General features: G+C 43.5%; 1 protein-coding gene and 2 long non-coding RNA genes across 4 annotated transcripts in view; 2 read left to right on the top strand and 1 right to left on the bottom strand.

Moving 5' to 3' along the window:
- The window catches only part of LOC145538615 (dynein light chain roadblock-type 1-like), a 518,123-nt gene that overhangs the window by 37,975 nt on the left and 452,925 nt on the right, over nucleotides 1-27,223 (top strand). The gene's annotated exons all lie outside the window — the stretch shown is intronic.
- LOC145538639 (uncharacterized) lies at nucleotides 8,701-12,061 on the bottom strand. Its single transcript, XR_014077113.1, has 2 exons — nucleotides 11,681-12,061; nucleotides 8,701-10,943 (listed from the first exon to the last, which is right to left on the bottom strand). It is a non-coding gene; the product is annotated as an uncharacterized LOC145538639 (long non-coding RNA).
- LOC145538641 (uncharacterized) lies at nucleotides 12,915-18,303 on the top strand. The gene is made up of 2 exons (XR_014077114.1): nucleotides 12,915-14,205; nucleotides 16,524-18,303. It is a non-coding gene; the product is annotated as an uncharacterized LOC145538641 (long non-coding RNA).

Below are 27,223 nucleotides of genomic sequence, written 5' to 3'. Positions count from 1 at the left end.
CAGATGGCCCAAGGGCCTGGAGCTTGGCACGATCACTACCAGCCGCTTCATCCTCCCTTCCTTCAGCCCCTCCATCCTTGCAGGATCCTTGCTGCCAGCTGCTTCTCCACCCCAGTCTGCCTTCAAATAAGTCAATAAGTGGACAGATGAGCCAACTCGGGAATTAGAATATTTGCAAAGTGTGACTCTTAAGACAACGGACACGTGAAATAATCTGTTCCGGCACTGGGTGAATTTGTTCCAACCAAAGGGCCATCACCAGTGTCAAAGGCAGTTAGTGTCACGGTGCTTCTGCATCTATTTCTTGTTAGCTTTCCAACATTGAACAGTAAACACATTTCACTGTTTTGTAAACCTCTCTCCAACCAATGTTCTGACAGCAGTGTTAACCATTTTCCTCCTCTAGCATCAGCCCTTCCCAATAGCTCTCTCTTGCTCTCTCTCATTCCGAAATTTTGCAAATTCAAGACCCAGGGAACCTGCAGAGTTCAGGAGAGAGAACTGAGAAAGTTTCCATGGAAAATCTCCTCTCTTGATCTCCTTTCTCTTCACCACGGCTAAAAATACACATTTCTCCAACCCATCTTGTCAATTCCCCTGTAATTAGAAGGGCCGCCAGAGGCTCACCTGACAAGTCTCTACTCCAGAGCAGAGGTTGGAGAACAGATGGTGAAGGTGGGTGATGGGGGTGGGAGGAGCTGGGGGCCTGGGTGAGCCTGGGGTTTGGAGCTAAAGCCGCTGGTCAGTGAAGGGGGAGGCTCATGCAGGAGGGGTGGACTCCTGTTCCCAGAGCACATGAGCTGGGGAGCTCCTTCCTTCCCCATCACGGCCAGGCATTTACAGGTGCTGGGACCCTGGAGAAACTCCGATGGTGTGCCAGAGAGACACATATAAGCCGCCACAAAGTTCCATGCATACAAAGACGTCTGAAGTGAGGTTTACATGTTAACATTGGCTATTTCTAGGTAGTGGTGGGAGTTTGATAAAAGTTGCATTCTTTATATTTAAAAAAAATTACTGGGGTATATTTGATTTACATTGTTGGTTAGTTTACAGCAAAGTGAATGTTATATATATATATATATATATATATATATATATACACATACATATATGTATATATAATCCATTCTTTATCCATCTAGGTTATTATAGAATACGAACTAAAGTTCTCTGTTCTGTACACTAATTCTTATTAGTTATCTATTGCTTGTTTTTAAAATAATGAACATGTTTACTATATAAAGTGTTAGTTGCTCAGTTGTGTCTGACTGTGACCCCATGGACTGTACCCCGCTAGGCTTCTCTGTCAGTGGGATTTCCCAGACAAGAATACTGGAGTAGGTTCCTATTTCCTTCTCCTGGGGATCTTCCCAACCCAGGGATCAATCTCTTAAGTCTCCTGCATTGGCAAGCGGGTTCTTTATCGTTAGCGCCACCTGGAAGCCCCAAGTAATACACGTGTGTGTTATATTTAATTTTTTTAATTAAAATAACAATACAACATGATGAGTTTTCTAGAAGTCCACTGCAGTGTAGGCACCCTGAAGTATTAAAGCAAGAGGAGCCCTCTGGTTGAAGACAGTTTTTGGACCTGAGTATAATGAGTTAAATTTTTTTCTACACAGGCCCTGTGTGGTATTTGAGGATACACAGAGGGTACAGCTGGGAAAGAATGTGACTTGTGGAGAGGTGAAAGTTCATCCTGGAAGGCCAGGCAGGGGCCAGGCTGTGACAGGTTTATGTGCCAAGCTAGGGGGCTGGCTTTGCTGCTCCTCAGTCAGGGAAGGGATACAGATGGTGGGTCAAGGCGGTACAGTTAAGGGCAACTAAAGCCCCAGGGGAAATAAATACAGTGCAATCTTTCCGAGGCACTGATTTTACTTGAACACCTTGGGGAAGAAGTTGAGTAGTTCAATAGCTAGGTTATTTGAAGAATCATCGTGCTGTGCTTAGTCACTCAGTTGTGTCCGACTCTTTGTGACACCATGCCAGCCAGACTCCTCTGTCCGTGGAATTCTCCAGGCAAGAATACTGTAGTGGAAGGCCATGCCCTCCTCCAGGGCATTTTCCTGACCCAGGGATCGAACCTAGGTCTCCCGCATTGCAGGAGAATTCTTTATTGTCTGAGCCACCAGGGAAGTCCAAGAATACTGGAGTGGGTAGCCTATCCCTTCTCCAGGGGATCTTCCTGACTCAGGAATCAAACCCTGGTGTCCAGCATTGCAGGTGGATTCCTTACCAGCTGAGCTACCAGGGAAGCCCTTGAAATATCATTAGAGCATTGGAACAAGTCTTTGGACTGGGATCCTGGCCAGCTGCCTAAGAGGGAGTGTGTTTGGTCTACTGTTGTTGGGAAGTCTCTTGGAGGATTTAAGGAGGCCTGCAGAGGTGACTGGAAGTGAGGGGATGGGTCACCATCCTGTCTGCTTTAGAAAGATCATCTAGTGACCCATATGAAGAGGGAGGATGAGATTTGAGGCAGAGTGACCAATTAGGGGGCTTCAGAATAGCTCTTTGGAGGAGCTGAGAGATTGGCCATGGCAGTGGCCATGGGGAATAGAAGGCAGAGAGATGTGAGGGTGGTATCGATAGGACCCTGGTATTTCTGGGGGAGGGAAGGACAGGTGGGAGTCGAGAATGACCCCCAGGCTTCCATCTTTGATCCCTGGGGAATGAGTACACTATCAACCACAGTAGGATATAAGAGGAGGATGAGGTTTTGTTTTGTGCGTATAGGTGGAGGTGGACTTGAGACCAGTCAAGGAGAGGTTCTGAGATGGAAAGAAGACAGAGACAAGGGGGCAACCATGGTGATGGAGACTTTAGGGAACAAGCAGAGGAAGAGGGCCTAGTGATGCACGGCCCCTATTCCCATGCCCCAACCACTCCACACATCTAGAGGTGGGGAGGGGAGGGTGGGTGCATGTCCAGGCCACTGCAGGCCTCAAGCCTGTGCTTCTTCAGCTCCTCTGCTAGGATGTCACTCTTCCCCCTGTCTTTTTGGCAAATGCTCATCTTTTAGCTCCTCTCTGAAGTCTTCCCTCCTAAGTGTCATGACAGTTCCTCCTTTTTTGTCTTCTTCGGCACCTAAACTTCTGTCCCTGTCCCTGTAGCACTTTTCTGAGCACTCTGGTCTTCCCGATTGCCTTTGTCCACCAGATCATGAGTTCCTATGTCCAGCCATACATGGAAGAGGTGCTCAAGAAATGTTTTCTGGGTGAGTGAATGAGTTTTCAATGAGGAAAGAGTAAAAAGCAGGGAAGGGCGTGGCCATAGAGAGAAAAAAAGGAATTCTTGGTCAAGAATACCAAATATACCAAAGAATAGAATTATTTAAGAGGCTTCCCAGGTGGTGCTAGTGGTAAAGAACTCTCCTGCCCACTCAGGAGACACAGGAGACCTGGGTTCGATCCCTGGGTTGGGAAGATCCTCTGAAAAAGAGCATGGCAACCCGCTCCAGTATTCTTCCCTGGAGAATCCCATGGACAGAGGAGACTGGTGGGCTACAGCCCATGGGGTCTCAAAGAGTCAGACTTAGCACACAAGAGCTAAGAAGCATCCATTTCACTTGGTGGTTGTGAGGTGTCCTTGATAAGAATAACTTCCCTGGCATGAAGAAGGCAGAAAACTGTTGCAGCATTTTACATTAAAAAGTGAATACAAGATAGGAAAGTGGGGACATAGGGCAAACTTTTTTCCCTTAAAAGCTCAGAATAAAATGGGAGCAAGATAAGGTAATAATTACAAGTGACATAGATTTATAAGGCTTGAGGTGAAGGAGCAAGTGGAGAGGAGAAGCTCAGGATGTAAATATATGAATGCCATGGATTGAAGTAGGAATAGATGGGACCATGGGCACAGGTGGAAGGATTGGCTGTGAACCTAAAGGCTGATACCTCTTCCACTATGAAGAAGGAGGAGGGGTAAAGAGGAAGGAAGAGGCTACAGGTTTAAGGAGATCAGGAAGACTATGAATGGGAAAGGATACTGACACAGATGGGATAAAAAGGGTCCTAGGTGTGCTTTGGACCACTTGAGACTGGAAAATATCACCAGGTGTCCAACCCCTATGGTTTTATCATTTTTCTAGCACTGCTCAGATGTGCAAGTAGAGCAGTGGAAAGAATGTGTAGGGCAGGTGTGACAGAAGGATAAGAGTGTGAGAAAAAAACAAGGAACCTGCTGGAAGGAGAGCTGAAACTCTTGACCTGAGCTGAGTGTAGGAAAGGTAAGAGAAGATACTAGGAGAAGATGTAATTCTGAAGAACCAGGTATCACTGAGATTGAAAAGCAGTTATAATGGAGTTCAGAGAGCGGGAAAGTTGCTTTTAAAAATACTCCTTCATATATTTTTAAATTGACACGTAAGTTTTCATCATTAGTTTATCAGTTGCAAAGGACATAATCATTTTCATTTTTTAACCACAAACTTATAAATCTATCTTAAAAATAAACTGCTGCATCATTTTAAAAGCATGTTCAATGGACACTGATTACAATAGCAGTGTTACAGTACCATTATACACTTTAAAAAGATACAAACAAGCTTAACTTTAACAATCGAACAAGTGTTAAGTGAACAATATAAATCATGGAATTACTTGGCCAGATGGGAAGTGTGGTCTGAGAGAGCGATGTTGAGATTTCAGAGGTAGAGTTAAGTTGTGCTATGCCCAAGTACTGTGACACCAGGGTTCTGGGTCCCCTTCCCACATTGCAAGCTCCTGAGTTGAGGGAATCAGAGATGGTGGACAAAATCCTTCAGTGATATTCCATGGAACACCAGCCTCACAGGATTCCCGACTACAAAAGTTTTCTGTAATTAGACACATTTTGAGGGGAAATGCCTACTTTGCTCCTCTCTTGAAGGCTAGGAGTGCACATTCTTATTGTGGGGAATGACACTTCAGTTCTCTAAGCACCATTTCTGCTGTCCTAACAAAGCAGTTAGATCACAAATTTTGTTTGAGCCAATATTCAGTATTTACATGGTTACAGTACATGAATCAGTGTACTGCTGAACCAAGTAGTGTACTATAATTACGTTTTCTTTCTTGTGTGCTCACATCAGGTTTTGCAACAGCTTGATGATTCTTTAAAAAATGTCATTCTTCCTTGAAGCTAGCACTCTGTCCCCATCTGGATCAGCTGCTCTCTGGGACTGTTACAAAGTTGTTGTCTGGGACTCACCTTCTCTGTCTTCCTAGGATTTACTTTCCCATTCTCTTGTCTGGAGCCCTGTTTCCTGGGATGCATGTTCTTCTCTTTTTGGCTTTCTTCCTTATACCTTCTACTACCTACTAATCACTTCCTGAAATGCCTGAATGTGTCATGTAGGTCTAAAAATATCTTTATTCTATCCTCATACTTGAATCATAGTTCAATTGATTCTAGGCTGAAAATAAATTTCCCTCAGAATTTTGTCTTTTAGTGTCCCATGTGTTTATTGAGGAGTCAGTTGTTATTCATATTTCATGTCTCTAGATGTGAAAGTTTTCTTCTTTGGAAGCATTTAAGACATGATCTTTACCTGTGATGTTCTAAAATCTCATGATGAGCAGCCTAGATGTGAGGTCTTTATTCGTTGGCTTTGTTGGGCAATCAGAGAACCGTTTCAATCAGGGGACTCATATATTTCAGTTCATGGGAAACGTTTTTTAGCATATATTTGATGATTTTCTTCTCTATGTTGTTACCTGCTTTTGTCTGGAATATATATTAGATAATTATTGGACTTGGATTATCTTCTAACTTTATTTCCAATTTTTCATCTTTGTTTTTTATTTTCTTCAGTGTGAGCCTGAGAATCCTACCCTTCCCCTTTTATTGATCTCCACTTCTTAAGTTAACATCTCAGTTGGGATCCAGGTATTTGGTATTGAAAGGTTGTTGCTGAACCACAAAAGACATCAGGATTCTTGGCCTCTGGAGGAGAAGAATTCAATCCGGGGCCAGAAATGAGGCTTGATCACTCAGAGCTTTTGTGTAATAATGTTTTATTAAAATATAAAAGAGATAGAGAAAGCTTCTGACATAGACGTCAGAAGGGGGCAGAAAGAGTGCACCCTTGCTAGTGTTAGCAATGGAGTTACATACTTTTTAATTACTTATTACAGTGAATCAAAAGAATGTTTGGAGGTTGTAAAGACCTTACTAGACCCACTCCTATAATTTACATTTTAAGATAACAGGATGAGCCAGAAGGTTTTTTCCAGAAACTGTCCTTAAGCAGGACACATTATTGTTATATAATCCTAAGGAATGTAGAGGGAAAAAAAAAGTTTGTCCTTTCCTCCTCCTTGAGAATTCCAGACCCCTCTCTCCTTGGGGACCTCCAGACTTCTTATCAACCTGTCTACGAATTGACTCTCTCAGTATCAGTGCCCATTATTTTGGCTCTGAGATATAATCTACTGTTAACCCCTCTGTGAGGAACTGGAGATCAGACTCAGAATAAGGTTAGCCAACTTCATGGGGGCAAGGAGGCACCCCAGTCCTTTTGAGTCTCCTACAGTAATGAGAATGAAAAGCACACTGATATCTTAGTACATTATATGGCTATCATTTGCAGTTGGAAATCCTGGTTACATTTTTTTCTTTTTAATTTATTTTTTTATTGAAGGATAATTACTTTACATAATTTTGTTGTTTTCTGTCAAACCTCAGCATGAATCAGCCATGCTGCTGCTAAGTCGCTCCAGTCATAGGTACACATATATTCCCTCTCTTTTGAACCTCCCTCCCATCTCCCTCCTCATCCCACCCCACTAGGTTGATACAGAGCCCCTGTTTGAGTTTCCTGAGCCATACAGCAAATTCCTGTTGGTTATCTATTTTACATATGTTAACGTAAGTTTCCATGTTACTCTTTCCATACATCTCACCCCCTCCCCAACTCCATTAATCTATTCTCTATGTCTGTTTCTCCATTGCTGCCCTGAAAATAAATTCTTCAGTACCATTTTTCTAGATTCAGTATATGTGTGTTAGAATATGATATTTATCTTTCTGTTTCTGACTCACTTCACTCTGTATAATAGGTTCTAGGTTCATCCACCTCATCAGAACTGACTCAAATGTGTTCCTTTTTATGGTTGAGTAATATTCCATCATGTTTATATACCACTACTTCTTTATCCATTCATCTGTCAATGGACATCTAGGTTGCTTCCATGTTCTAGCTATGTAAATAGTGCTGCAATGAACAATGGGATACATGTGTCTCTTTCAATTTTGGTTTCCTCAAGGTATATGCCTAGGAGTGGGATTGCTGGGTCATATGGTGGTTTTCTTCCTAGTTTTTAAAGGAATCTCCACACCATCTTCCATAGTGGCTGTATCAGTTTGCATTCGCACCAACAGTGCAAGAGCATTCCGTTTTCTCCACATCCTCTGCAGCATTTATTGTCTGTAGACTTTTTGCTGATGGCCATTCTGACCAGTGTGAGGTGATATCTCATTGTAGTTTTGATTTGCATTTCTCTAATAATGAGCAATGTTGAGCATATTTTCATGTTTGTTAGCCATCTATATGTCTTCTTTGGAGAAATGCCTGTTCAGGTCTTTTCCCCACTTTTTGATTGGGTTGTTTGCTTTCCTGGCATTGAGTTACACCAACTGCTTGTATATTTTGGAAATTAATCCTTTGTCAGTTGTTTCATTTGCTATTATTTTCTCCCATTCTAAGGGTTGTCTTTTCACCTCTGTTGTGGAAAAGCTTTTAAGTTTAATCAGGTCCCACTTGGTTACTTTTGTTTTTATTTCCATTACTCTACTCTGGGTCATAGGAGATCTTGCTTTGATTTATGCCACTGAGTGTTCTGCCTATGTTTTCCTCTAAGAGTTTTATAGTTTCTGGTCTTTAATCCATTCTAAGTTTATCTTTGTGTATGGTGTTAGGAAGTGTTCTAATTTCATTCTTTTACATGTAGCTGTCCAATTTTCCCAGCACCATTTATTGAAGAGGTTGTCTTTGCCCCATTGTATATTCTCCTTTGTCAAAAATAAGGTACCCATCGGTGCATGGGTTTATTTCTGGGCTTTCTATCTTTTTCCATTGGCCTATAATTCTGTTTTTGGGCCAGTACCCTACCATACTCTCTTGATGACTGTAGCTTTGTAGTATAACCTGAAGTCAGAAAGGTTGATTCCTCCAGCTCCATTCTTCTTTCCCAAGACTGTTTTGGCTATTCAGGGTCTTTTGTGTTTCCATATGAATTGTGAAATTTTTTATTCTAGTTCTGTGAAAAATGCCATTGGTAATTGATAGGAATCACATTGAATCTGTAGATTGCATTTGGTAGAATAGTCATTTTCACAGTATTGATTCTTCCTGCCCAGGAACATGGACTATCACTCCATCTGTTTATGTCATCTTTGATTTCTTTCATTAGTGTCTCATAATTTTCTGTGTACAGTTCTTTTGTCTCCTCAGGTAAGTTTATTCCTAGATATTTAATTCTTTTTGTTGGAGTCATGAATGGGATTGATTCCTTAATTTCTCTTTCTGATTTTTCATTGTTAGTATATAGAAATGCAAGTGATTTCTGTGTATTGATTTTGTATCCCGCAACTTTGCTAAATTCACTGATTAGCTCTTAGTAATTTTATGATACTATCTTTAGGGTTTTCTATGTACAGTATCACATCATCTGCAAACAGTAAGAGCTTTACTTCTTCTTTTCTGATCTGGATTCCTTTTATTTCTTTTTCTTCTCTGATTGCTGTAGCTAGGACTTTCAGAACTATGTTGAATAATAGTGGTGAAAGTGGACATCCTTATCTTGGTTCCTGATCTTAGAGGGAATGCTTTCAATTTTTTCACCATTGAGAATAATTGCTGTAGGCTTATCATATATGGTCTTTACTATGTTGAGGTAGGTTCCTTCTATGCCCATTTTTGGAAGAGTTTTAATCATAAGTGGGTGCTTAATTTTGTCAAAGTCTACTCTGCATCTATTGAAATGATCATGTTTTTTATCTTTCAATTTGTTAATACGGTGTATCACATTGATTGATTTGCATATATTGAAGACTCTTGCATCCCTAGAAGAAACCCAAGTTGCTCATGGTGTATGAGTTTTTTGATGTGTTGCTGAATTCTGTTTGCTAAAATTTTGTTGTGGATTTTTGCCTTTATGTTCATCAGTGATATTGGCTTGTAGTTTTCTTTTCTTGTGTTGTCTTTGTCTGGTTTTGGTAACAGGATGATGATGGTCTCATAGAATGAGTTTGGAAGGGTTCCTTCCTCTGCAATTTTTGAAAGAGTTTTAGAAGGATAGGCATTAGCTCTTTTCTAAATGTTTGATAAAATTCTCCTGTGAAGCCATCAGTCCTGGGCTTTTGTTTTTTGGGGGGATTTTTGATCACAGCTTCAATTTCAGTGCTTGTAATAGGTTGTTCATAATTTCTATTTCTTCCTGTTCCAGTCTTGGAATATTGAACTTTTCTAAGAATCTGTCCATTTCTTCCAGGTTATCCATTTTATTGCCATGCAGTTTTGCATACTAGTCTCTTATAATCCTTTGTATTTCTGCATTGTCTGTTGTAACCTCTCCTTTTTCATTTCTAATTTTGTTGCTTTGATTCTTCTCTCTTTTTTTCTTGATGAGTCTGGCTAAAGATTTGTCAATTTTGTTTATCGTCTCAAAGAAAGAGCCAGCTTTCAGTTTTATTAATCTTTACTATTGTTTCTTTCATTTCTTTTTCATTTCTTTCTTCTCGGATCTTTATGATTTATTTCCTTCTACTAATTTGGTTTTTTTTTTGTTCTTCTTTCTCCAGTTATTTTAGGTGTAAAGTTAGGTTGTCTATTCGATGTTTTCCTTGTTTCTTGAGGTAGGATTGTATTGCTAAAAACTTCCCTCTTAGAACGACTTTTGCTGCATCCCATAGGTTTTGAGTTGTCATGTTTTCATTGTCATTTGTTTCTAGAAATTTTTTGATTTCCCTTTTGATTTCTTCAGTAACCTTTTGGTTATCGAGAAACATGTTGTTTCATCTCCATGTGTTTGTGTTTCTTACAGTTTTTTCTTGTAATTGATATCTAGTCTCACAGCATTGTGCTCGGGGAAGATGTTTGATAATGATTTCAATTTTCTTAAATTTACTGAGGTTTGATTTGTAACCCAAGATGTGGTCTATCCTGGAGAATGTTCCATGTGCACTTGAGAAGAAGTTGTTTTCTTCTGCATTTGGATGGAATGTCCTGAAGATATCAGTGAGATCCATCTCATCTAATGTATCATTTAAGACTTGGGTTTCCTTATTAATTTTCTGTTTTGATGATCTGCCCATTGGTATGAGTAGGGTGTTAAAGTCTCCTACTATTATTGTGTTACTGTCAGTTTCTCCTTTTATGTCTGTTAGTGTTTGTCATATGTATTGAGGTGCTCCTATGTTGGATGCATAGATATTTACAATTGTTATGTCTTCCTCTTGGATTGATCCCTTGATCATTATGTAGTGTCCTCCTTATCTCTTGTAATCTTTATTTTAAGGTCTATATTGTCTGATATGAGAGTTGCTACTCCAGCTTTCTTTTGCTTATCATTTGTATGGAATATATTTTTCCATCCTCTCACTTTCAGTCTATATGTATCTTTAGGTCTGAAGTGGGTTTCATGTAGACAGCATATATATGGATCTTATTTTTGTATCCATTCAGCCCTTCTGTTGTCTTCTTGTCGGAGCATTTAATCCATTTACATTTAAAGTAATTATTGATATATATGTTCCTATTGCCATTTTCTTAATTGTTTGGGGTTGATGTTGTAGATCTTTTTTCTTCTTTTGTATTTCTTCACTATATAAGTCCCTTTAGCATTTGTTGTAAAGCTGGTTTGTTGGTTCTGAATTCTCTTAACTTTTGCTTGTCTGAAAAGCTTTTGATTTCTCTATCAACATAGAGGCAGAGGTTTATAACAGCAATAAAAATATGACTGAGAAGAAAAAGAAAAAAAATGCTCAAAAGCTTAATGGGATTTCATAGTGCGAATAAAATTGACAACTACAACAGGGGGGTGGGGGAGGAAAAAAAAGGATAAAAAATCCAAAAGAATCTACAGAACAAGTCAAAACATAAGAATAATAAATGTTTTTCTTGAGTCACTGCTGTCAGAGTTCTTTCCCTCACTGGGTGTCACAGTCCACCTCACCTCTCTAGGATGCCCTCCAACACTGTGCTGATCTCTGGACCTGCTGTGGAGGCAGCTCAGATTCTAATCTGGTCCTACTCCTGTGTTTCCTTGCCTCCAATGTCCATAGCTATAAGAACTAGCTGATAGCTAGTATTCTTTTGTGGGAGCTTTCAATGACCTTTTATATATTCCATAGACACAGAGTCAGCCTAGTTGATCATGCGGATTAAATCTGCAGCTTGTACAGCTGGTGGGAAGGTTTTTGATCTTCTTTCTTAGTCACACTGCCCCTGGGTTTCAATTGTTTTATTTCCACCTCTGCATGTGGGTCATCCACTGGGGTTTACTCCTGAGGCTGCCCTGGAGGACTTGGGTTTGCCCCTGTGAGGGCCAGGTGTGGAGGTGGTGCAGCTGCTTGGGTTGCAGGGGTTCTGGCAGTACAAGGTACTCAGGGGAGTTGGTGGCTAGGGCAGCAGGAAATATAGTGCTCTAGAAGGGTATGGTAACCAGTGTAGGCCAATATGCTCTAGTATTCTTACCTGGAGAACCCCTTTCCATGACAGAGAAGCCTGGCAGGGCATAGTCTACAGGGTTGCAAAGAGTCGGACACTACTGAAGCGACCCTGTGCACATAGATGCAAGACCTTTTTTTGCCTGTGGCAGCTCTGCCTCAGTGAGAGTTGAGCATGAAGGTGGCGCAGCTGCTTGGCTTGCGGGGACCCTGGCGGCGCCAAGTGTGTAGGGACACGGACTGCCTCCGTTGCAGGAGTTATGGCCCTATCAGAGTCTTTTTTCAAGGCTCTTGTAGCTGGCGATCAGAAGGCCTCTTTGGTCAGTCTTTTCTCTGTAGCTCTGCCCATTCAGGCACTTAGAGGCTCCCTTGCCTGGGGTCCTTCTCTGTTGTTCGGGGTTTCAGTCACATAGAGGGCCCCCCCTGGGTGGGGTCCTACTCTGTAGTTCAGTGCGTCAGGCGTTTGATGGGTCAGCCTCTCTATTGTTCAGCTGACGATGCTGGTATGTGGGTAGAGAGAGGCTATGGTGATGGCTCCACCCCTACGTGTGACTCAGCAGTATCACCTTGCTTCCATGGCTGCCCGGCTTTCCTCCACAGGCATTTCCCACCACAGTCTCCTCCCTTACATCCCCTCGATCCGTCTCTCCGCAGTCAACAGCAGCCCTTGCCCTAGGATTGCTCCAGCTTCCAGCCGTTGCACCTTCCAGGGGATCTGCACCTTGTCTGGGGTATGTATGGCTGCAGCAAGGACTGTCTGATTCTCATTTCATTTAGGCTGCCACAGTTCAGCTGTTTCACTCTCAGCCTTAGATGGTTCTCCTCTGACTCAGACAATTGCCCCGATGTGGGGATTGGACCCCTGCTTCAGTTCCCTCCTATTGCTGAGGGCAGGCCCAGTCGTACTAACACTTCTGTTTTTCCCCCTAGTTCCTTCGTCCTACTGAGTTTTGCATGGGTCTATATATTTTTCCCACTGGTCAGGTACTCCTGTCTGCTCTCAGCTGGTGTTCTGCAAGCACTTCTGTGTTTGAAGTGTATTCCTGATGTATCCGTGGAGAGAGATGTACTCCACGTCCACCTACTCCTCCGCCATCTTGTTCTCTCCCTGGTTACATTTAACCAGACTTTTCCAGCCTTATTTAGCCACAGAACTCCTTTCCCCTCTTAACAGTTATTAACACTGTATCAGTTGGGCCTAGAGGAAACAGCTGGCACACTCAGTTGGGAATAATGTAAAGAAAGTTAACTCAGAGAAGGACTGGGTACAAAGGCATGGGCAAGGTGTAATGGATATACAGGACTTGGGGCCAGAAGCCAGGGTGTTGTTTCTAACCCATCTTGAAGAGCCAGGAAGGTGCAAGGGAATTGAGGGGGGACAGAATCAAGTTTGTCAGTCTTATCAGCATCTGTTTAAAGTTCCCTGTTCTGTATTTCGGATTCCTGCTTTTCCACCTCCCAGCTTACATCTGAGGTCTGGAGGGTTTGAGAACTACTTGGTGCTGGGACTCTGCAGCCCCACCTGTCAGACTCCGGGCTTGTTCCTCATCATACCTGCTGCGTGAAACCTGCAGGAGATGAGAAACTTGAATGCTGTCACAGAATCTCCAGTTCTCCAAGTTTGTTTCTGATGGCACATTCATACTCTCTAGGAATGGCAGAAGGAGGGGTGAGAGGGGTGTGATGTCTGATGCTCTCTGCCAGACAAGGAGCATCTCAGGACAGGGCTCAGCCTGAGGCATAGCATTCATCCAGAAGTCTGGCCTCGGCACCAGAGTGGGAGTCACTCCTCTAGAAGTTCTATTCCCTGGAGCCAAGGGTGACGCCTAGGAAGCAGCATGCTAGTCAGTAGACACATTGTCAACCTGAAGGATGAGCCCATGAGATGGCCCTGGGTTTAGGCAATGGGGCAGAACCCGGGCAACCACACTGGGAGTGGACCAAGAGAAATACTCTGGGTTGGGGATTCTGGCTGCAGTGACTTTTGATGGGTTCTCTGGCCAGCACATGGGAAGAAGGAGAAGCATTCAGGCTGCCGGGATGGAGGGGTGCTGACACTCATTTTCACCAGCTTTACCACTTTTCCTGCCAGTACCTCCCTCTCTCTCCTTACCTCTTCCTGGTCCTCTCTCTGCCTTTCTTCTTTCTGTTCATTTCCCATTTCTCCTGTGATGCTCCTTTTACTTTCCCTCCTGTCTTCTCCCTCATCTTTTCATTTCTCTTTTCTTCTGTGTTTCAGTCTCTTCTCCCTTCTGTGATACACTTTTTGTATTAGGCTGTGCTATCTATATATTTTAAATCCCAGAGGTGTATCTGCTAATTGTCCTTTTAGGGAAATAATTATGCAAGTTAAGATGATTAGATAATGAAAGTGTTCTCTGGGGCTGGCCTCTTTACAAAACGATGATGGGGTAGTAGTGGGAAGGAGGATCATTTCTACTTAAAGTAGAAGGATAGCTCAGTCAGTAAAGAGACTGCCTGCAGTGCAGGAGACCCGAGTTCGACCCCTTGTTTGGGAAGATCCCCTGGAGAAGGACATGACAACCCACTCCAGTATTCTTGCCTGGAAAATCCCATGGACAGAGGAACCTGGCAGGCTAAAGTTCATGGCGTTGCAAGAGTTGCACATGACTTAGTGACTAAACCACCAGCAGGATGGTACAGCTCTTACCAGAATGCTTTGAACATTGGGGATGCAACACATCCCTCCCAGAGTTTGGCCAGAGGGCTAATTCTGGGAGCAGCATCCTGGGAAAAAGATTGGATATTCTGTGGCCTCCTGGGAAGGCAATGATCAGGGAACTCTGTGATACGACTTGCAGCTCAGGACCCCGTGGAATTCCTAGATCTGAATGAAGATTCTGAAGACACTTGGAGTTTCTGAAACATGTACACCTGCACATGCACACGCATGTGCAGTCACATACACACGCATGTGCAGTCACATACACATATGCAGGGCAAGATTATGGCTTCCCACAGGCAGAGTGGTTTATCAGATACTAAATTGCTGAAACACATCAACTTTGGAATTGCTTCATTGCACTCTAATGGTGGCCGTAATTGTCCTGTTCACTCACTCATGTCACGTAAAATGTGTTCACGAGATACGTCGTTTCTTTCTCTGGGTTTTGCTCTTGATCCAGCACTGGGTGCGTTGCAAGACCCTCCTGGCATTCCTAATTGCAGATACCTGCCACTCCCTGCCTCTAGCAATGAGCTGATGTCCCTAGGCAGGAAGAGTTGGAATGTTCTCAGCTAAAGACCAGTGGACACAGGGAGAGGTGGCAGTGAGAGGAGGGGATGAGTGGAGAAGCCACAGAGAAAGGGTTCAGAAAGTATCGAGTGGCGGGGGAAAAGGCAAGTGGGATTGGGGAAAACGTGCTTCCTGTTGGGGAAGGGAGGATCTGGAAGGAGTAATGACTAGGAAGAATGAAAAGGGGCGGCAGTCTGAGAGACTGCTGTGTTTTGCAAAAGAGAGAATGTGATGCCCAGAGAGGTTAAATTACATGTCCTAGTCATGGTCAGAATATGGAGTGCAGGGATGCAAATCCAGCAGTCAATGTCCTCGTACCAGCACACCCTGCCCAGAAAATAGGATTGCAGCTGATGTCAGAGTTAAATTATTCCCTCCAAAACCTCAAGAAAGAGGACTCTTCAAAGACCCTTAGGCAAGAGGTGCCCACAGAAATATGTGCTGTCACTAGGAATCTGTGATCCTCCCAGGCTTAACCATAAGAGGAAGAACAGTCCTCTCCAGATTTAACTAGAAGTTACCCTAGTGGCTCAGAAAGTAAGGAATCTGCCTGCAATGCAGGAAACCTGGGTTTGATTCCTGGATTGGTAAGATCCCCTGGAGAAAGGAATGGCAATTCATTCCAGTATTCTCGCCTGGAGAATTCCACAGACAGAGGAGCCTGGCAAGCTACAGTCCATGGGATTGCAAAGAGTTGGACAGGACTGAGTGACGAACATGTTTTATCTCAGCAAACCTTAAGCCCTTTGCATTGTCCACCTCCCCACAGTCCAGGGGACCCTCCTTTTCTTCATCATTCCTCATGGGAAGCAAAGGAAGTGGTTTTACACTTTAGGGTGACAGAAAAGAAATGTAGCCTAAGGACACAGTAGAAGGAGGGAAGGCAGTTCAAATAAAAGGTTCCCACTCTTCCTGCTTAGTTTGTTCCTCTGACTTATTTTTAAATTGTCAGGCACAAGCACAGAACAGCCTCAATCGGGGATGCTCCTAATTTCAGAACTTCCCTTCAGCCTCCATTAGGGAAAGCATGGAGCTGAGTTTTTTCATGAAGTCCTGCCTCTGGGTCATGTCTGCTCACCCATCCTTGCAGGCTTCCTGGTAGTCTCAGAGCCCCTCACCACATTCACAGCAGGCAACGTTGCCATGTTTAGCAAACAAAGACACACAATGCTCTGTTAAATATGAGTTTCAGATAAAACTCAAATGCTTTTTAGTTTAAATGTATTCCATGCAATACTGGGGACACATTTGTACAATGGAAGTGTTTGCTGTTTATCTGAAAAGATTTTATTTGAAGATCTGAAGCTAGGAATGCCACCAGCATGATTTTACTGGAGTGAGTCTAGCTATATCAGTTAGAAGATGTCAGGCACTCTGAGTCTCTGAGACAGGCTGGGACCTGGGAGCCTTTGCTACAGTGCTGCAATGCTTACAGGTGGACAAACTTCTCCTCCAGCAACAAAATACAAAGAAACTACATGGGACTAAAAATAACTGCAGTTGGGACAAACTCTGGACAAAAGATTGTTGTAAAGATTGTAAAGATTGTTGCTGTTTTTTAGCCAGCTCAGTCCTGTCTGACTCTTGTGTGACCCCATGGACTGTAGCCTGCCAGATCCTCTGTCCATGGGATTTCCCAGGCAAGAATAATGGAGTGGGTTGCCGTACTCTACTCCAGGGCATCTTCCCCACTCAGAGATCGAACCTGCATTTCCTGTGTCTCCTGCATTGGCAGGCAGATTCTTTAACACTGAGCCACCGGCAAAGTCCCGACAGATGATAAAGAGATGAAAAAAACCCAATTGCTAGTTTTGAAGAGCCCAGAGCAAAAGTAGGGTTTGGAAGCAAAACCAGGCTTCTGAGATTGTCACAGAACACACCACCACCTAAGGGGTGGGTAAAACACCTTAAGCCACCCCTCCCACCCAACCTTAGATACATTGTATCCTCACCCCATGTAAGTAACAAGCTTAGCCCCTCACTGCCCCCTATCAGGCAAGCAAGTAAGGGAACCCTTTGTTCTCACTTGCCCCTGCTGTAGCAGGGGCCCCCATTAAAGCCTTGCTTGGATTTCTTTCCAGGCCTCTAGTCAATTTCTATTCACTGGGGAAGGTCAGGAACCCTGGTGGGTATCACTAGGGCAGGAATTACACCTCACTGTTTCCTTCAGAAGCTGCCTCTGCTTTCACATTCCCCCTTCACTCTGGACTGAACTGTTAAGTCTCTGATACTCTGTTCAGTCTCTGATACTCTGTTCATGACCAAACAATGCACAGATGACTTTCCAGAGCCCTTCGCCTAGACTTCTCTCAGTGAGTATCCATTTTTCTGACTTGTAAAATAATACACATTCATTTATAAAAATTGGAAAAGTACAATAAAATTGTAGAAAAATCAGAAAGCTCAATAAAAAAAATAAACATTCACCATAATTGCAGTATATAGATTAGATTCAGACTGCCTCAGTTCAAATTCCAGCTCTAGTGCTTAACTAGCTGTATGATTTTAGGCAGTTTCCTTAACCTCTCTGTGCTGCAGTCTTTCAATCTGTAAAATGGTGGTAATAGAGTGGCTTGAATGAGTTTGTGAGGATTAAAGGAGTTTATATGTGTTCAGGTGCTTTAAAAAGTACCTGGTATATATATGAAATACTGCATAAGTGCTTTTCAAAAAAATTAAAGTTCTTTCGCCCTGAGATAAGTATTCTTGGTGTCTTTTTTATGCATGTCTATGCATTATATCATATAGGCATATATGATAGATTTCCATACTGTGGTAAATTGCGTTTTTCAAAGTTCGATGTAATGGTTCTTTCTCCTGACCTGCTCTTCTGTGAAGTGGTCTGGACATTACTCCATGAAGAGGTGAAATCCGTTCCTCTCCCCTTAAATGTGGGTTTTTTTAGTTTCTGGTCAACAGAATGTGGTAGAAGTGGTGTTCTGGGACTTCCAGGGCCAGGTCAGAGGAGGCTTGTGGTTTCTGCTTCCCCTTCTGGAACTCTCATCCTTGGGTACTTCCTCTTAGAACCCACCCCACCTCCCCCGCCCCAGACCAAGGTGCATGGCGAGACCTCAGGTAGGTGCTCTGCTTAGTTGCCCAGCTGAGTGGCCTGCTGGCAGCCAGCCTCACCTGCCAGCCTGCGTCAGTGGGTCAGCCCAGCTACCTGCAACTTCCTGAGAGACCCCAAACCACACAACTGAGCTCGGCTGAACCACAGTGCTTTGAGGGATTTACATCAGTTATTGTTTGGAGCCACCAAGTTATGAGATGGTTTATTATGCAGTGACAGAGAACTGGAAAGCTATTTAAGGAAATATGCATACCCAAGATCCTGAATTTTAAATATGAACCAAAGTTCATATTTAAGTCTTCTGTCTCAGTTTCACTATTACTTTCAGATAAAAGGTACGGCATGGAAAAAAAAAAAAAAAAAGGTACATTTTCTGTTCTTAATTTTTTTAAAAATTTAAAGAATTTAAAATTTTATTGCTATGGCTGATTCATGTTGTATGGCAGAAACCAACACAATATTGTAAAGCAGCTATTTTTCAATTAAAAATAAATTACTTAAAAAACAAAAATATTGTTGCTCCTTTTAATAAAAATATTAATTATCAAATTTAATGCAAACTAAATATTTATTGCAGTATAGTTGATTTACTATATTGTAAATTGTAACTAAAATATTGTTAGTTTCAGATGTACAGTAAAGTGAATCAGTTATACATATATCCACTCTTTTTTAGATTCTTTTCCCATGTTGGTCATCAGAGTATTGAGTAGAGTTCCCTGTTGTACAGTAGGTCCTTATTAGTTATCTGTTTTATATATGGTAGTATGTATATGCAAATACAAATCTCCCAGTTTATCCCTGCCCCTTTTTACCCCTGGTAGCCATAAGTTTGTTTTCTACATCTGTAATTCTATTTCTGTTTTGTAAATAAGTTTATTTGTACCATTCTTTTAAGATTCCACATATAAGTGATATCATATGATATTTGTCTTTCACTGTTGGACTTACTTCACTCAGTATGACAATCTCTTAAGTCCATCCATGTTGTTGTTAATGGTATTATTTTGATTTTTTTTATGGTTGAGTAATATTCCATTGTATATATGTACCACATCTTTATCCACTCCTCTGTTGATGGACATTTAGGTTGGTTCCAAGTATTGGTAAATAGTGCTTCTATGAATATAGAGATGCACGCATCTTTTTGAATTATGACTTTCTCCAGCTATACGCCAAAGGAATGGGGTTGCTGGATCATATGGTAGTTCCGTATTTGGCTTTTTTTTTTTTTAAATAAATTTATTTATTTTAGTTGGGGGCAAATTACTTTACAATATTGTAGTAGTTTTTTAAGGAACCTCCATACTGTTCCCTATAGTGGCTGTACCAATTTACATTCCCATCAACAGTGTAGGAGGGTTCCCTTTTCTCCACACCCTCTCAAGCACTTATTGTTTGTAGATTTCTTGATGATGGCCATTCTGACTGGTGTGAGATGATATCTCATTGTCGTTTTGATGCATTTCTCTAATAATTAGTGATGTTGAGGAAAAGGGCCATTTTCAAATAAACTGCCCTGACTAAGAAAATATATTCTTCCTTCTTTGGAAAAGTTAATGACCAGCTGGGCTTGAGCCCTAGGTCATTCATGTTTGAAGGCATCTTAGAGATCGTCTAACAGTCCCTCACTTGCCTGTTTGCTTTACAGATGAGAATCAGGAGGTAAAGTGACTCACTCAAGGCCGCCCGGGTACTAAATGACAAAGCCTGGCTGCATCTCAGTTGTCCTCCAAACTCAGCGCTCTCCTTATTACGTTGTACTGCTTGTTTATAAGAATGTTTAGGGGCAGGGTAGAATTGGGAGTTTCTAAAGGCATGATGAGAGTGATGAAAGTCATCTGGGCTCTTTCTCAGCTATGTCTAGTCCATGCTTTCGGGGGAGGACACGGCTTCTTTCAACAGTGCCTTTTCATGCTCTATCTGGTGAGAAAAATGTGAAATGTGGTGTGTCACGGTCAAGTCTGGAGAGAGGGCTTCAGTGGGGAAATGGATGTCCTGAAGTCAGGAAGGGTGACAGGCTTCGGGACACCCTGTTGTTCTGGGATCCAGAAGATCTGGCAAGGACGGAGCCTGTGGTAAGTATGTGAGCATCAGTGGGAGGGCTGCTCCTGGGGCCACATACTCACTAGCATCCCCACTGAGTGGTCCACATTCAAAGAACTGTGGTGTCTGAATGACGTAGGAGGTAGTTATCATCCCAGGAAGAAGGAAGCATCAGAGAGAGGTGTTACAGCGAGGAGAGAACATCAAGATATTTGTTACGGGTTGAACTGTGTCCCACACAATTCATATGTTGAAGTCCTAAGTCCTAATGTCTTTGAATGTTATTCATATTTGGAAATAAGACTGTTGCAGATGTAATTAGTTAAGATGAGGTCATACTGGAGTACTGTGTGCATGCTCAGTTGCATCTGACTCTTCTGTGATCCTGTGGATTATAGCCTGCCAGACTCCTCTGTCCATGGAATTTCCCAGGCAAGAATACTGGAATGGTTTGCCATTTCCTCCTCTAGGGGATCTTCCTGACCAAGGGATTGAAGCTGAGTCTCTTGTGTCTTCTGCAACAGTAGGCGGAATCTTAACCACTAGCATCACCTGGGAAGCCCCATAATGGTTTAGGGTGGACCTCTAATCCAATATGACTGGCATCCCTATAGAAAGGAGAAAGTTGGACACAGACACATGCATAGGAGGAATGCCATGTGAAGATAAAAGAGATTGGGGTGATTTTTCTACAAGGTAATGAATGCCAAAGATTGCCAGTAAACCACAGGAAACTAGGGGAGAGGCATGGGATAGATTCCCCTTACAGCCTACAGAAAGAACCAACCCTGCCCACACCTTGATCTGGGACCTTTAAGCTCCATAACTGTGAGACAATAAGTTTCTGTTGTTTAAGACAGCTCATATATGGTACTTGACTATGGCAGCCCTAGCAAACTAACAGAATGTTATGTAAGTCAATGCACAGAGTCTTGAGATAAATAAATAAGATGAAAGGGGCCAGAGAGTCGATTGGAGGAGGGAAGGATAGGTGGGGGTGACCTTGGCTTATGGTAAAACTCTAGCAGGAGAATCACAATGCAGGCCCCTTGGATTCTGGAGCAATGTCATGCCATCTGCAGTGGAGAATTATGCACCCTTTGAGAAATAGCTCTTGGCACATTACCGTATCCTGGTGGAACAGAGTACTTGGCCATAGTCATCAAGTGACAATGCATCCGGAACTGCCCATTATGAGCTGGGTTCTGTCAGACCTCCAAGTCATGAAGTCAGACAGGTCCAGCAGGCATCCATCATGGTGTGGAAATAGTACATCTGAGGTTGAGGCTGGGTAGGACTAGAGGGCATGACTAAGGCCATGACTAAGGTGCAAGATTAGGTAGTCCAGACCTGCCTGTAGCCCACCACAGTTGGGCCAATGCCCTTCTCTGTCTTGTGTCTATGACCATAGAGGAGAATCACAAAAGACCAGCTGGAAGAAGAGGAAAAAACCTCAGCTTGGTTTACAGTTGGATTAACTCAATACATGCTGCTGCTGCTGCTAAGTCGCTTCAGTCATGTCCAACTCTGTGTGACCCCATAGACGGCAGCCCACCAGGCTCCTCTCTCCATGGGATTCTCCAGGCAAGAACACTGGAGTGGGTTGCCATTTCCTTCTCCAATGCAGGAAAGTGAAAAGTGAAGTCACTCAGTCGTGTCCAACTCTTTGCGACCCCATGGACTACAGCCTATCAGGCTCCTCCATCCATGGGATTTTTCCAGGCAAGAGTACTGTAGCGGTTCACCATTGCCTCCTCTGAACTGAATACATGGGTGCCTGTCAAAATGGACAGCAACCACTTTTCTCCCATATTTAAGCATGGTCCTAAAAGTTAGTAAAAAATTTACCTGCAATGCAGGAGACCTTGGTTTGACTCCTAAGTCAGGGAAGATCACCTGAAGGAGGACATGGCTACCCACTCCAGTATTCTTGCCTGGGAAATCCCATGGATAGAAGAGCTTGGTGGGCTACAGTACATGGGGTTGCAAAGAGTTGGACACAACTGAACAACTAACACTTTCACTTTCTAAAAGACAGTAGAAAAGGGAAGGTCTTCCCAGTGGGTAGAACCATAAAGCAGTGTTCCTGATTGTATTTGTAAGAAAGGAAAAGTGGCCCAAAGTGAATGGCCAATGGCCTGGACTTGGGTCAGAAAAGGAAAGGAATAGAGGAACACAGGCAGTGAGGTCTGGGGTGCAGGTGTGTGGTAGACATGTAAGAGTGGACGTGATGTGTGAAGATTTTTATATCACATCCACCACTAAGTTAGTTTGTATTAACGCTCACCAGTAAGCATCCACCATCAACTGTACAACCAAGTAGTCTGAATGACTTGTTCTGTGAACCTTAGCCAGACTTCATCATCAGCCGCCCCAGGCTGGAAAAATGGGCTCCTGAGTGGAGAGGCTGCAGTATCAGAGAGGAAGGTATGTGTGGACCCAATAGCGTGGACTTCCACTTACCAAGACTGATCTAGCTGCTGCTGCTTTGAATGTCCAAATTGTTAGCTGCTGCTGCTGCTGCTAAGTCGCTTCAGTCGTGTCCGACTCTCTGCGACCCCATAGACGGCAGCCCACCAGGCTCCGCCGTCCCTGGGATTCTCCAGGCAAGAATACTGGAGTGGGTTGCCATTTCCTTCTCCAGTGCATGAAAGGGAAAAGTGAAAGTGAAGTCGCTCAGTCGTCTGACTCTTAGCGACCCCATGGACTGCAGCCTACCAGGCTCCTCTGTCCATGGGATTTTCCAGGCAACAGTACTGGAGTGGGGTGGCAAATTGTTAGCAGAAGAAACCAATTCATCCTGGCTCTATTCCTGGAGGAAACCAACTGGCCAGACTACACTGGCTCATGTCCACCCTGAAAGGGGCAATGATTCCTTCTCACAAGGATAAATATCTTTGCTGGGTATTGGTTTGCCTTTCCCACCTGCCAAACCTCATCTAGCATTATTATTTAGGGGTTTATAGGATGCCTGATCCAGAGTTATGGAATCCCACACAGTGCAGCATCTAATCAGAAGATCCATTTCATATTGAAAGTGTGAGATTGGGACCATGACCGGGGATACTTTTGTCTTATTACATACTACATCCTCAGAGGCAGCCATCCTCATGAAACACAGAAGTGGCCTTCTATTGATACAATGGAAGTCCTAGCTTAGAGGAAACATTCTGAAGGGATTAGATGCCATCATTCAGGGTTGCAGAGTATTTATTAAATCAGTGACTCATGTGTTGTTCGGTCTCCAGTAAGAATGCAAGTGTCCAGGAACCAGGGAGTAGCAGCAGGAGTGGCCTTATTTACCATCACACCAATGACCCATGGAGGGATGTTCTTAATACATGCTCTGTCCCTTCAACTTTGGGTTCTGCAGGGTTGGAGGTTCTGCTTGCCGAAGAGGCACACATTTGTCACAGGTCACAGCAAGTATACCACTGAATACAACTTGCAGGTGCTTGTCAGGGCACGTTAGACTCATTGTTCCCAGAGACAACAGGCAAGGAAAGGAGTCACTGCACTAACAGGGGCAAGTGACCTGGATCAGCAGGAAAATATGGATCTGCTTTTACACAATAGTAGCAGGAAAAAAACACACATGGAATCCAGATGTTATAAACTGAATGTGTCCCTCAAAAATTCATATGATAAAACCCTAGCCTCTCGTGTGGCTGTATCTGGAAGCAGGGGTCTCTAGAGAAGTAATTGAGGGCTTCCCTGGTGTCTCAGTGGTAAAAAATCCACTTGCCAATGTAGGAGACATGGGTTTGATCCCTGATCTGGGAAGATCACACATGTCTTGGAGCAACTAAGCATGGGCATCACAGCTATTAAGCCTGTGCTCTAGAGCCTAAAGCCACAACTACTGAGCCTGTGTGTGACAACTACTGAAACCCAAGTGTCCTAGACCCATGCTTCGCAACGAGAGGCCACTACAATGAGAAGCCCATGCACTGCAACTAGAGAGTAGCCTCCACTCTTTTCAATCAGAGAAAAGCCTGCACAGCAGCTAAGGCCCAGTACAGTAAAAAATAAATAAATAAAAATAAAATAATAAAAAAAGAAGTGATTGAGGTTAAATTAGTTCATAAGGATGGGACCCTGATCTGTTAGGATTAGTGTCCTTACAAGAAGAGACAACCAGAGAGCTCTCTCTTTATGTGCAGGCCCTGAGGAAAAGGCATGGGAGTAAATAGCAAGAAGGTGGTTGTCTACAACCAAAGCGAGACCCCTTCATCAGACACCAACCCTGCTGACACCTTGATATTGGACTTCTACTCTTCAGATTTGTGAGAGAATAAAAATTTCTGCTGTTTAAGTCCTCCCTCCCCCAGTCTGTGATTTCTTGTTAAAAGCAGCTTGAGCAGACTAACATACCTGGTGATCCACTTGGTCTGTCCTTGTGCTCCTTAGCCACATTGCAAATGTGAGTGGACCCAGGCAAGCACCCTGGCCTGAGATGAGTGATCATTATGGGTCCATAACCCCGAGGAATGAAGGTTTGGCTCACACCACCAGGGAAGCCACCAAAACCTGCCAAAGTTTTGGTGAGCCGTAGTTAAGGTTGAGGAAAATTGAGAAGGGAGTGGAGAAGGGAGAGGTTGGTATTTGTTCTGGCCCCATAGTCAGTTACAAAGATGGGGGCAATAGTTCATCCCACTAATTTCCCTCTTCTAATTCCCCCTCAGAAAAAAAACAAAACAAAACCTGGAGCCATGTTGGAGTTGCTGCCCAAATCTGGTAGAGAAGTAGATTTGCTTGGTGGGAGGGATAGACTGTGGTGGCCACAAGATTGTGCCTTGCAGACTTCTGAGTACAGGGAGCACAAGTGACTGAGCTGAGTGTCAAGTCCATCATCACATTAGCATGAGGCCCCATTTCCCAAGGGCTGCTCCCAGCCAATGACAGGTGTGGCAGGTCACAGCTGTCCTTTCTTAAGGGAAACAGAGTCTTCTGATGACTGTCACTGGCTGGAGGAATCCTGAGCTTTCCTCAGACTGTATCCCCCTTTAGGATGCTTCTACTTAACCTTCTATTCCTCTGGCCTTCTTTAGGGTCAGACTCACCTTATAGTAGGACTGTTCTTCCAGCTTTATCTGGACCCTTACCCATTTTTTTTTCCCTCATAAATATTTCCCCTAAAAAATTCTTTGCAAATTTATTCTTGTCTTCACGTCTTTTTCCCAGAGGACTCAGAATATCACAGTTCTTTAACCCTTGCTCACACCTCTGTAAATAGATCTTCTATAAAACATCTCTTTAGACATCCCAGCTGACTGTGACATCTGTTTCCTGCTGGGACCTTGACATATATAAATTGCTGTGGACCAGAAATGTTGCTGTTGCATTCCAAAGGAGAAAAAGCAATGTTAGCGTGGTGAGAATAAATAGCAAGGAATAAATGTGTTCTGAACTATGGGGTTGATCTGGGGTTAGAGTTTGGTATTTCAGATAGGGGTGTGTGTGTGTGTGTGTGTGTGTGTGTGTGTGTGTGTGTGTGTGTGTGTGTGTGTGTGTGTGTGTGTGTGTGTGTGTGTGTGTGTGTGTGTGTGTGTGGTGTGTGTGTGTGTGCGAGTGTGTGCGCGCGCACGCGTGTGCAGGTGCCTGCAGCATAAGCAAAGGTACTGGGGTAGAAACAAGCAGTTACGGCATCGTCTGTCCAAGAGCCCGTGCTATTTTTCCAAGGAGCTCCACCTGTACTATGGGAGGAACACTAGGAAGGTTCATTTCTCTACCTTCATTGCTTGGAATCTGTTGGGAAGCCTCTATCATTTCCCCTTTCATCATCTCATTTTATTTTTAATGTGGACCATTTAAAAAGTTTTTATTGAATTTTTTTGCAGTACTGCTTCTGTTTTATGCTTTTTTTTGGCCTTGAGACATGTGGGATCTTAGCTCCTTGAGCAGGGATTGAACCTGCACCCCCTACATTAGAAGATAAAGTTCTAACCACTGCACCACCAGGTAATACCTATCACCTCGTTTTGTATATCTTTCTATGCGCATCCATGAGCTCTTGTTAGAGAAGAGCTGAGGCAGTGGCCATGGGACTCCATGGAAGGCTCATGGAAAAGGAGGAAAGGAAGAATGAGTGCCTTGAAATTCTGGGGCCCAAGGCTCAGGATATTGGGGGCATTGGGACTGAATAGCCCCATTTCTTAGGATTCCAAGAGGGCCAGTAGTTTCTTTCAGAGGCCGAGGGAATGTTGATTTCGCAAGAGGTGCAGAAAACAGAATTCACAGAGAGCCAGGGAGTTCGATGCCTGGGTTGGGAAGATCCCCTGGAGAGGAAATGGCAACCTACTCCAGTATTCTTGCCTGGAAAATCCCATGGACAGAGCAGCCTAGTGGGCTACATGGGGTCACAAAGAGTTGGCCATGACTTAGTGGCTAAAACAACAACAACAACAATCATTCACTCAACACGCATTTACAGAACACCTACTACATTCTAGGAACTCTTCTAGGCCCTGGGGATGCACTATTAAAACAAAATGAAAATCCCTGACCTCATGGAGCTTGCATCCTCATGGGGAGAAAGTGAAAGTGAAGTCGCTCAGTCGTGTCCGACTCTTTGCGACCCCATGGACTGTAGCCTACCAGGCTCCTCTGTCCATGGGATTTTCCAGGCCAGGGTACTGGAGTGGGTTGCCATTTCCTTCTCTATCATGGGGAGAGGCAGACAGTAAATAAATAAACAAGCAAACCAGTAAAACAAATGGCATGTCAAAGGGTGGTAAGTGCTGTGGAGCAAAGCAAACTAGAAAGAGGAATAGACTGTGCATGTGTCCAGCTGTGGCAGCCATGGGCTTCCCTGGTAGCTCAGTTGGTAAAGGATCTGCCTGCAGTGCAGGAGACCTCGGTTTGAATCTTGTGTCGGGATAGGCTACCTATGCCAGTATTCTTGGTCTTCCCTGATGGCTCAGCTGTTAAAGAATCCGCCTGCAATGTAGGAGACCTGTGTTCAGTCACTGGGTTGTGAAGATCCCCTGGAGAAGGGAACGGTTACCCACTCCAGTATTCTGGCCTGGAGAATTCCGTGGAATGTATAGTCCATGGGGTCGCAAAGCATCAGACACGCCTGAGGAACTTTCAATTTCACTTTCACTTTCCAGTTGGGGTAGCCAGGGAAGACCCTACAGACAAGGCAACATAGAAACTTAAAAGAGTGGAAAGGTGCAAGCCCCATGGGCTCCTTGGGG

Source organism: Giraffa tippelskirchi, chromosome 1 (assembly GCF_054371585.1).
Source record: "Giraffa tippelskirchi isolate mGirTip1 chromosome 1, T2T-mGirTip1v1.2.pri, whole genome shotgun sequence".
NCBI lineage: Eukaryota > Metazoa > Chordata > Mammalia > Artiodactyla > Giraffidae > Giraffa > Giraffa tippelskirchi.
The sequence above is the reverse complement of the archived record's forward strand: the minus strand, read 5'-3'. Positions and strand labels throughout refer to the sequence as shown.